This window comes from Sabethes cyaneus, chromosome 1 (genome assembly GCF_943734655.1).
Source record: "Sabethes cyaneus chromosome 1, idSabCyanKW18_F2, whole genome shotgun sequence".
Taxonomy (NCBI): domain Eukaryota; kingdom Metazoa; phylum Arthropoda; class Insecta; order Diptera; family Culicidae; genus Sabethes; species Sabethes cyaneus.
Window position 1 is genome coordinate 1833156 of NC_071353.1, and position 11139 is coordinate 1844294.

Genomic DNA, 11139 nt, shown 5'->3' on the forward strand with positions numbered 1-11139 from the left:
AGTGAGGTGTCGATCAGTTATATCGAGCAGTCCAGTCGAACAGTTTAATCGAGCAGTTAATTCGAGTAGTCCAAACGAGCAGTTGAATCGAGCAGTCTAATCGGGCAGTTAAATTAAGCTGTTCAGTCAAGCAGTCCAGCCGAGTAGAGTCGAGCAATCGAGTTGGGCAGTTGAAACGAGCAGTCGAGTCGAGCAGTTTAATCGAGCAGTCCAGTCGAGCAGTTAAGTCGAGTAGTCCAGTCGAAAAGTTGAATCGAGTTGTCTAGGCGAGCAGTTGAGTCGAGCACTCGAGTCGAACAGTTTAGTCAGGCAGGCTAGTCGAGCTGTCAGGTCAAGCAGTTCAGTCGAGCAATTCAGTCGAGCAGTTGAGTCGAGCAGTTCAATCTAGTAGTCCAGTTGAGCAGTTAAGTCGAGCTGTCGAATCAAACAGTTAAGTCAAGCAGTTGAGTCGAGCAGTCGGGTTGAGTGGCTAAGTCGAGCAGTCTAGTCGAGCTGTTGAATCAAGCTGTTAGTTGAGTAGAGCAATCAAATCGAGTAGTCCTGTCGAGCAGTTGAATCGAGCAATCGGGCTGAGCAGTTGAGTCGAGCAGCCGATACAAATAGTCCAATCGAGTAGTTGAGACAAGCATTTGCATTCGAGAAGCTGAGTCGAGCAGTTGAGTCGACTAGTACAGTCGAGCAGTGGAATCAAGCAGTTGAGTCGAACGTCGAATCGAACAGTTAAGTCGAGTAAAGTCCAGTCAAGCAGTCCAGTCGAGCAGACGAATCGAACAGTCCAGTCGAGCAGTTTAATCGTGCAGTTAAGTCGAGCAGTAGGGTCGAGTAGTAAGTCAAGCAAATGTGTCAAGCAGTCGAATCGAGTAGTTAACTCGAGTAGTCTACTCGAGCAGTTAAATCAAGCTGTTCAGTCAAGCAGTCAAGTCGATCTGTCCAATCAAGCAGTTGAGTCGAGTAGTCGAATCGAACAGTTCAGTCGAGCAGTTCAGTTAAGCAGTCCAGTCGAGCAGTCAAATGGAGCAGTCTTATAGACCAGTCCTGGCGAGCAGTCTAGTCAACCAGTTGAGCAAACGAGCAGTCCAGCAGTCGACCAGTGAGGTGACTGAGAATACAACCCATTGCTACGAAAGCATGACGTCCTGTCAGGGACCTGTTTTTAGTTACCGATAAGCCTCTTATGACGTCCTGTCAGAGACCTGGTTTTCGGTACAGATTTGTAGTTTTCAGTTCCTTTTACCTTAAATTAGCTCTAGTAAAAAAACTATGCTGGCTAGCTCGATTCTGTTACTTTCATTCGAAAACTGAGATACTTTTGTACTAAAAATTGCTTTTAAACCTCCTATATCTTGAGATTTAGTAACTTTTTAAAAGCGAAAAGCTATGCAATAAGTGTTTTTCAAAGCATTTTTATCGAATTTCTCCTGAAAATGTGTGATAAAACTGATTGTCTTTTTTCACCGATTTAAAGCTCTAGAACTGTTCTACAATTCGCTCTTTGACGTAAAACGTGTCTCTTTTTTAGTTTCGTTGCAATTTCATTTTAAACGTATGGTTCTGAAAACTGCTCGAACTCATACATCACGCATAGCACACTATATTACCGGGTGCGACGGACACGGTTAGACGCATATGGAAACCCGTTTTGAAACTGAATTCTCGGGTCTGTTTGGGACGTTCCTATTAGTTCCTAAACGTATTAAAATGTATTCTCCGGAAGCGCTCGCAGATTTTCACCTTTGTTATAGCTTCGCTATTTGTGCAGCAACGACAGCCTAGCAGGAGTATGGTTGTAGATTTTCTGATCGTCGGCTGCCTAACGCAAGTGTGTGAATACAAATCCTGAAGTGTTGGTTTCGTTGCACAACGATTTTAATTCAGGGACGTCTATGACAATGCACCGTGCGTCGCGTCCAAGAAGGAGCGTTCTTTTCAACGAGGTTTCGAAGGAAACCTCGGTCTCATCAGCAAATGGCGTCAGCGATTGACCATAAAGCTTTGCGAATCGTGGGAAGTGATTTCAAGACAAGCACAATTATAACGTGCTGAATCAATTAAAAATGTATGCTTTCCACACTACAGGTTCAAGAGCTGCTGCCAGCAAATAAACTTAAGCGGCTTGAGTTTTGCAAGATTATGCTAGCAAAAGTGGCGGCGAACCCTCAATTTATGAAAAACATTGTTGTTGTCTTGCATACGAGTCAGACTGTCTTAATCGCACGCGGTAATCTAGTGTGCTATGCGTGATGTATGAATTCTTGCAGTTTTCAGATACTAATTCAACATCTAATGCGATACGTTTAAAATGAAATTGCAACGAAACTGAAAGAGACAGGCGTTTTACATTTTACATTAAAGAACGAATTAGAGAACGGTACCAGAGCTTTAAACTGGTAGATAACAGCAATCAGTTTTATCACCCATTTTTAGGAGAAATTCGATAAAAACTCCTTGAGAACACTTATTTCATAGCTATTTGCTTTTAAAAAGTTACTAAATTTTATGAAGTAGAAGGTTTAAGAACAATTCTTAGCACAAAATTTTCTCAGCTTTCAAATAAAAGTAACAGAATTATGCTAGCTAGCATAGTTGTTGTACCAGAGCGAATTTAAGGTAAACAGAACCGAAAACTAAAAATGTTCAATTACTCTGTAACAATTGCGATTTGACCATATGCGTAGAAGGATTTTTTTTCGTCAAATATGGTCCTCTATCATCCCCTAAAATATCTGCATTAAGCTACCTAACACCCTGTATAATACATAAAGATTTCAAGTTCAATCTGCCATTACTTACTGAACACTTGTATTATTAAAGATCGAACCAAACACACATAGTGAAAAGTTAATTGTATACTAGTTCCGTTGTTACATGATTTAAAAATACGTTTAACTACAGCAAAAAAAGTTATGTAGCTCCACATGTGAATGGACTTTTGAGCAATTTGGTAGTGAAAGAAAGTAATTATTGTTGATCACTGTAATTCGCTGAAACATAACTAAAATCAAGAAACAAAAGATATCTCACATGTGCTTTTCTATTAGATTATAAAATTTGCATTCATTTTTTCTTTGTAAACTGTACCATAAAATGTGCAACAAATATAGCGAATAATGTACCCTCCGTTATTCTAGACGCCACACGAGGTGACTGACCTTCATAAATCACAATTACCTACTCTAAATTAGACTGCCGCAGTACTCGAACCTGATTGAGCACGTTACGGTAAAAACCACTCGATGCATACCACGCACGACCGCGGGATGCACTGTTAGATAGGTACATTTTTGCACTACTTAGGAGGACGGCTTTCGCACGAACAGGTTCTCACGCGGTTATTCTCAGGCGGCGTGTGGCGTTGTTTAAAAACGACGTCCTCCAATCCATTTTGGACCATCGAAAGGGATGGGTTTCGATAATATTACCAATAAAATACGAAGTGAAGTCGCTGGTAAATGATGACAAATTTTAAAAATTGCGACCGTCCGCTTTGAAGCATATTCCGGTAGCAATACTCGGTACAGTAAAAGTATATGCAAATTAGAGCAAACAACGTAGAGTATCGGTGCAACTTTTTAGTTTACTAACAGATAGGTTAACCCCGACGGAAATTAAAGATGACGTATTTTACGGTGCATCGAAGGTCGTATTCTACTTAGCAAGTCAGTAGAGCTTGTGTCAGGGTAGAAACTGGGTATGGAAAAGGCAACAAAGTTGCAAAGCAGTGAAACGATAGTTAATTATTAAAAAAATGCAATGCAAAATGTTGTCATTTTCTATAAATAGTATACGGAGATTGGTTTTCAGGTTCGCGGAATAGAAAAATGGTTAGTTTATGTATATTATATTACATTTTTAATTTAAATTAATTCAGAATCGTTTAGTTTGGGTTTTAATCGTGTGAGAAAAATAGATGCGGAATCGAATTTTACCAAAAAGAATGTTTTCTTCAGCAGTGAGAAGTTAGAGCTAAGTATTTTGCGTTGATTTGTATATGAATGCTAGAACCACTATTACTTATACCTGTTCCACTTGCATCTTTAAAGGATCATTTCAATTCGAACATTTTTAGATCATACATTTCTCGTCGAGATTGTGTGATCGCATGACTTACCATAGTACTTATACAAACATCCTTTCGATAACATTAGTGAATAATTGGCAGATGCAAGCTCGGCCTTCTAACAGTTAGCAAGATAAAAGGCAGTTCGATGGTGCCAAATCTGGTGATTATGGTGGGGTGACTGGAAAAAAGCGTTATCAAGTTTCCACTAGTCAACCTTAACCTTCTAACTATATTACTCTCGGGATAATCAATGAACTTATTTGGGAATTGTCCTGGAGTCTTTGAATAATGGAACAGTCAAACCTGGACCTAGCCGACGACATTGTTCTACCCGTCAAATCTAAATTCACAACAAGTTTGATGACCTTCATGAGAACTCTTGGTTGATGCAGTAAACACCGGAAATCAATTCTGCTTTCAGCATTAATGGAGCAATGCAGGACAATTGCAGGACTGCGAAACATTTGGTCCTCAGACTGGATCACTCAATCACTATGCCTATCTACCAGAACCTGAATTTCCCACTCAGGTCTTGATGCTTTTCGGTAGAGCCAATGCAAAAACTGCGAGTTTGCTGTCTGCATTATGACATTCATAATTGTACATCCAATAAGGAACTACGTCATCACCAGGGCCCAGCATCGTCGAAACAAATAAATTACGCTGATGTTCTCTTACCTTCTCATCATACAAAACAGGATTACTCAGTTTGATTTGTTGAACAGAACTTATTTCGGGAGACGGTGATTGAAAGTTAGGCATGATTTGTCATTATATCCAGATTAATTAGATTATTTACTTACATTGTAAGAAATATTATTCAATTTCCATTCATTTGCCTTTGAAGATGTTAGCATCCTACCAAATATTAGATATTAGAGTACAGTACAGTAGAGTACAAATAAAACTTTAAAAATAACCGTCACAATAGATTGAAACCGGCTTCCCTGGCGCCAGTGTTGAAGCGAAACAGTGCTACTTTGGTTGAATCCAAAGCTTTACAATTATAATTGAAGGCGACGTTCGTTGTTGGACCCCGATCGTCGTTGATAATCAGCGATCAACAATTGGCAGCAGAAACTCAGGGACGTTGAAGTGGGAAGGGAAGTGGATCGGACGCAGCTTGGGAGAGCAGCAAACGAGATCTGTAGAAAAGTACCTTTCTGGGTGGAATCTGGAAAGGCAACCCCGAAGAGGCAGAACCAGAAGTTTATTGTGACGACGGCATAGCCATTGACATCGCAAGGCTGTTGACGGAAACCTGTCCTCGTGATAGGTGAAGGCCACGGCGATGAATAAATCTATGCTACAAGTATTTTAGTAACAGTGTAGAACAGAAGAAGGAAAGGAAAATTTTATTTATTTATTTTTAAAAATAGATGAATTTAGTACTTCTTTTGAGGGAGTAAAGGTGTATTTATAAAGTACGAGTTTACGAGATGAATTTACTTCTATGACAATATAGGGTTATACATGATGAATGTAAAATAAGATTTCTGTCAAAAAATCAAAATCGTAATCACTGAAAATGACAAAGGTATGTAAATGATGTAAACAAACTAGCCAGACTTGCCAATTGACAGCTAAATGGCTTCATTGTGTATTGATCTATCCCAGCGAGCGATAATGCATCAAATTGCAAATTTATGATGAGAAACTGAAAATCGAAGGGGAAAAACTGAAACTTTTGAAACTTTTCTAACAAGTAATCAAAAGCCACAAAGGAAACAAAAGGCGTCAACAGATTTCTAATAAAAGTGAAACCAAAAACCGAGAGCTAAAGAAAAAGAAAAAGGTAGCGAGATATTTTAGATTTAACTCTGATATTCTGGTATTCTGGAAATAGCCAGAGGAAACTATGATACCTTTTGGAATATCCTCACCAGAAAAGAAAACAACAAGACTTATAGCGCCAGTGTACATTTAAACCGGCATTTGAAGAGCCTTCTAATGGGCTTTAAATAGTTCCCTGGTCACAAATCTTACAATTCAACTGAGCGTGGTCGTAGTTTCCTGGCCTACCAGGCCAGTGATCCTATGTTCGAATCTCTACTGGGAGAAGATGTTAGAGTCAATCGGATCGTAGCACTAGCCCTGCAATTGTCTTGTACTGTAACAGAAAGCGAAGTTCGTCGAATTAAAACAGAAGTTCAACTTGCGAAAATGGAACGTAGCGCCAGGACTTTCCATTGCTTTCCTACATTGATTTGCAGGAGATTCAAGTGCATAGAAAAACGACTTTGATTTACGAACATTATATTAGAACCGCATCTCGCAATTGGATCCAAATAGTGCTCACTTTCTGAAAGAGTCATTTTTTGGAGCATCAACTTTTCATTTGAAAAATATGAAAATCTTGAATAATAAGTAATAGTTTAAAGGGTGTCCCACACCAAATTGCACCACGGAAGAAACGCTGTAGAAAATTACCCATTGGGTGTTTTCTCTTTAAAATTTGGGTGGAAGTAGTTTAGAGTGTTCTGTAGTTGCTTATTTTTTGGCTGCATAAAGGTTGATGAGACGTTGATTAAGAGACTGAAAAAGCATTGTAAATCTATTTCTCGTTGGTTATTTAAAAACACGTTATTTAAAAAGCCTCTATTAAGCTCCATTGCAGCTTTGAAAGCAGCTACGCAAGTAACAGTTTCTGACTGATCAAACGCTTTTATAGCTGAATTTTTTCAACCTGTGGTTGAACTATGGTTTAATATTAGAAATAAAAACCTCTTTTCAGCACTTAAACATCTAAATTTGGTGATTTTATCAAGCTTCGGGCTTGCTAATAGCTGCTTTCGAAGCTGCAATGGAGCTTAATACAGGCTTTTTCGCGTTTTTAAATACCGTCATCCGGGGATACTTGCAACACCGGGGTTACTTGCAACACTTTGGCGCATCGCGCTTTTGACAGCTCTAACGCATTTGTTTGTTAACATAACCATTTGTACCCAATGACATTTTAAAGAAGGGATGTTTACCTATTGTTTAGTTAAGTTTAATCCATTACATCTTTGTTTTGCTTGTTTTTATACGATTGGAAACTAATGTCACTTTCAAAGTAGGAAAAATGGATGTGCAAAGTTGCGTCAGTTCATTGACATGGAATTATTATTTATTGTTTGGTTTCTGTACACAACAAGTGCATCATATAAGTTAACAAATAGCAACGTTGAGCTTTGTTTATATTTTGAACTTGGAGAAGAAACGATGAATTCGTGGTGTTACTTCCAATATGGCGCGGCTTGCAGCACTTGTAAAAATGAAAATTATCGTAATAAACAGTATGCACAAAGTAAGTTTGCATCTGTTCGATGTTATTTTGTCTACCACCATCTCCAGAAAACTTAAAATTGTGAAAAATTTCACGTGCCTTGAAACGGCAATTTGGAGTTCGCCGACATGCTGCATTTTCACCGAATGTCTTTAAAAAAGCGAGAGACGAAATTGGGAAACAAAAAACGCCTCCAGTATCTCTTGTTTTACTACAAATGCATTCAAAATATCTCAAAATAGTCATTCGCGGTTTGAAATCAGATATAAAATCATAAGAAACGAAAAATCAGAAAAGTGTTGCAAGTAACCCCGTTTACTGGGTAACTTGCAACACCCCTATTTTCGGTTCATTTTGCAGATTCATTTAGTTTATATTTTTTCTCATAATCATAAATCAAAAGTACTCACCACTATACAAGTTTTGGCTACTTACACTTGGGCCTAAACGGTATACTTCGAAAGTTATACTAAGTCAAAGTTCAAAAGTGTTGCAAGTATCCCCGGATGACGGTAACCAATTTGCGCAAAGCTGGATACAAGTCGCACGGAGGTTATATAAAGGGCGATATAATTGCTTAACAAGTGTTTTTCTGCCTCAAACGAAATAGGTTGTATGAGTTCTCCAATTTCGACTGAATAAGTATTGTAGAATTGTTTACATAAATTTTATTCGATGCATATTCAGCTATGGCTGAATAATAATAACTGCTAAAATGTTTAATCAGCGCATAAATGTTTCTTGGGAGGGCTTTTTTATTAAGATGACAAATCGTTTATTCAGCTAGTATAGCACAATTATTGAGAATTTTGACGGGTTGTTGAGAGGTTGAAGAAGCGCCTAATCTGCTTGTGACACTATTATGTGAAGCAGCTGATTTACAGCGCATTCGTTGGCTGCTTAAACACTTATAGAATACAGAGGTCTTTGCTAAAATTTTTTCAGCGTCTACCACCTGTATTCAGAGTTAAATTAGCTATAACCAAATCAGAAGCATTTTAATTCAGCTTCAGCAGTGTTTGTTGGGTTTCGTACCCAAGCACATGAACCCCTCCAACGCACCGGAACTAAGGCCCATCGAAAAATACTGGATTATTATGAAGCAGGCACTACGGAAGCATCCCAAGGGGGTCAAATCTGAGGAAGACATTAAGAAAAAGTGGGTTTCCGTACAGAAGAAGCTGCAGCCAGATGTTGTACAAAACTTTTTGAGTGTTGTTAAACGTAAGGTGTGAGGTTTTGATATTGAAGTTGAATGAAATAAATATGTCAAAACTTTTTGGCTCAAAAGCATACTAATGGGTTATATTTTATTGCGTGAAAGTTTGAAAAGGATCGGGTAATTAGGTAATTTTTTACAGCGTTTCTTCCGTGGTGCAATTTGACGTAGGACACCCTTTAATAGCTTGGTATGTTTGTTTTCACAGCTATGTTTCGCGCGAGTCTTGACATATTCTAAGTTTTAACGAAAAATGGCATTCGTACATAAAATCAATAGATCTTCTTTCTTTCTCAGGAGCCAAATGGCAGAAAATAATTTACACAGGATTTGTTTTCATTTAGATGCAAGGAAGTATAGCTGCAACTTTAAATCAATTGTGTAAAGGTCATTGAATGTGAGTGTAGCCGTCCTTTCAGATATTAATTACTCGTCCCTGTTATTCCATCGTTAATATAATTGGCTTTTCGTGCTGTTGAAATCCTTTAAATGTCTGAAAAGTTCCGGGATCATACCAGTGCGCATTTATTTATTTTTTCTTTTGATTGTCAAGAATTTTTTCAAGATTCATGATATCAAACGATTGGCAGTGACTCCCGTGTCTGCATTCTCAGATGCAGATAATGTCATTAGCAGTGATTACAATTCAATCCTATTGAAATTAACCACAATACGATTGCAGTGCCCACGCTAACGTCATTTTTCTGTAATCGAAGAACGTAATCACCAAAATGAGCTACCAGTATTTTCATTATCATTCGTGAAAGTTGGTCATTTCCATTTCTTATTTACCTACTTACCTTTAAATCAGTGCTGGAGCTGTATGTTGCGTCAATACTCGCCGCTGTTCGGATCTTCAGTAATGAGGTTCTCAATTACCACGGGAAAACGCAGCAAGCATGACACGTTCGGTGTCAGCCGGCCCGTATCATTAGCACTGTTCAAGCAATGAAAGCCAAATCATCTACTAATCCGGGAGCTGCAAAAAAAAAAACTCAACGCTCTGGACAGTTGTAAACGATTGCAAACGAAGTCATTAGCTTTCGGAATGTTCCGGAATATTTCACACATTCCATTTCCTCCATGATCATGAAACCTAATTGGGAAAAAATTGATCAAGCGATGACCAAATTAAAAGTCTGCTAAACAACAAGCTGCCAACATGCATTTGCAACACAGTGCGGTTTTCTGACGTAGATTAATTAGCTGATGCGTGGGCTGACCACATGTTCTGTTTTAAAAATACCGGCCAATCAACAAAAATTTCAGAAATTTTCTATGCAAATAATGTCACCTTTGATGGGTGGTAGATTGTTGTCGTTCAGTTCTCTAAAAAAACAAATGCCGGTGCAGATCATTCCCAGAATCGGTTCATGAAAATTCATGTACCACTCAATTTACGCCAGGTCATCGCTCAATTGTAAGTCGGACGGTTCTAGAAGTTTCCATAAATTGTGTACATCATCGTGTTCTCTGGAAGAAAGAAGAAAAAAAAATTAGTCATGAAACCTGCAGGCCTCATTTTTGCGTGGCCGCCCAAATAGGAAGACTTCTGCTTATGCTTTGCGGGAGATTTGGAGATCCGTGGTTGTTTGTAAATAGGCAATCAAGGTGGCGGTAATGATAATTTCCTATGATGCTAAGGCCAACCGCAAACTTAAAAAAAGATTATGACACTGCCTAGGGCAATTGACAAACAGTCAGAACGTTTGTGGAGGGCTTAGTAAATAATTGGGGCGATAAATCATTTGGAGTCCCTATTTGTGTACATTTTTTGGTGGAGCCGAAATATTTTTCTCATGTTTTAAGATTAAGGGTTGAGAGGGAATATTTATCTGTATCATAAGAAAAATTGTCACAATCTCACCTCCAAAACTTTTTCAGGGCTTACATTTGATGTTTTAAGCAGTGCGCATTTTATTTTTACAAATTCTAAATCGAATTTTTCCCATTAGATGAAACGTTTTCACAATTTATTATCACTCAACATCCGTTTTTTTATTGTGATACGAGCCACTGAATTGGAAAACTACTTTAATTGATTCAAGTTTTTTTTTGCTTTTCTCACCTCACCCCATTTTGCGTTCTTCTCTAGATGAGTTAAAGTGCACATGTGAGTTGGATTTTTTTCTTCCATCGCATGGAAAAGCGAATCCGTAGATATTCCGATGGGTGGCAAAAACAATCACAACAACACCACAGCAACATCGTAATAATAACAATTTCATCACGAAAAATTCCTGCCAAAGTCATCTTGACGGTTCATAGATAAGCAGGCCCAAATCATACGGTAGCTCATCAAATTATTCTAGCAAAAGCAATCCTTTCGGGTACTGGAAAAAAAAAACAAACCATAATGATGCTGACGGGTAATCAACCCTAATTGAAACATAGATAACTCTGGAGCATTGTAAACAATTTTCGCCGGTTCTGTTGCTAGACACCTTTTGCGGTTGGCTTTTGTTTCCAAATTATACGATCCATTACATAAATAATCCTCCCACTTGGAGTTAATCTGGAACTGTGTTCTCTCAAAATAGAACCGGTTATATTTAACTGAGTGATTCGCAGGTGAAGATACGATTGCCGAAT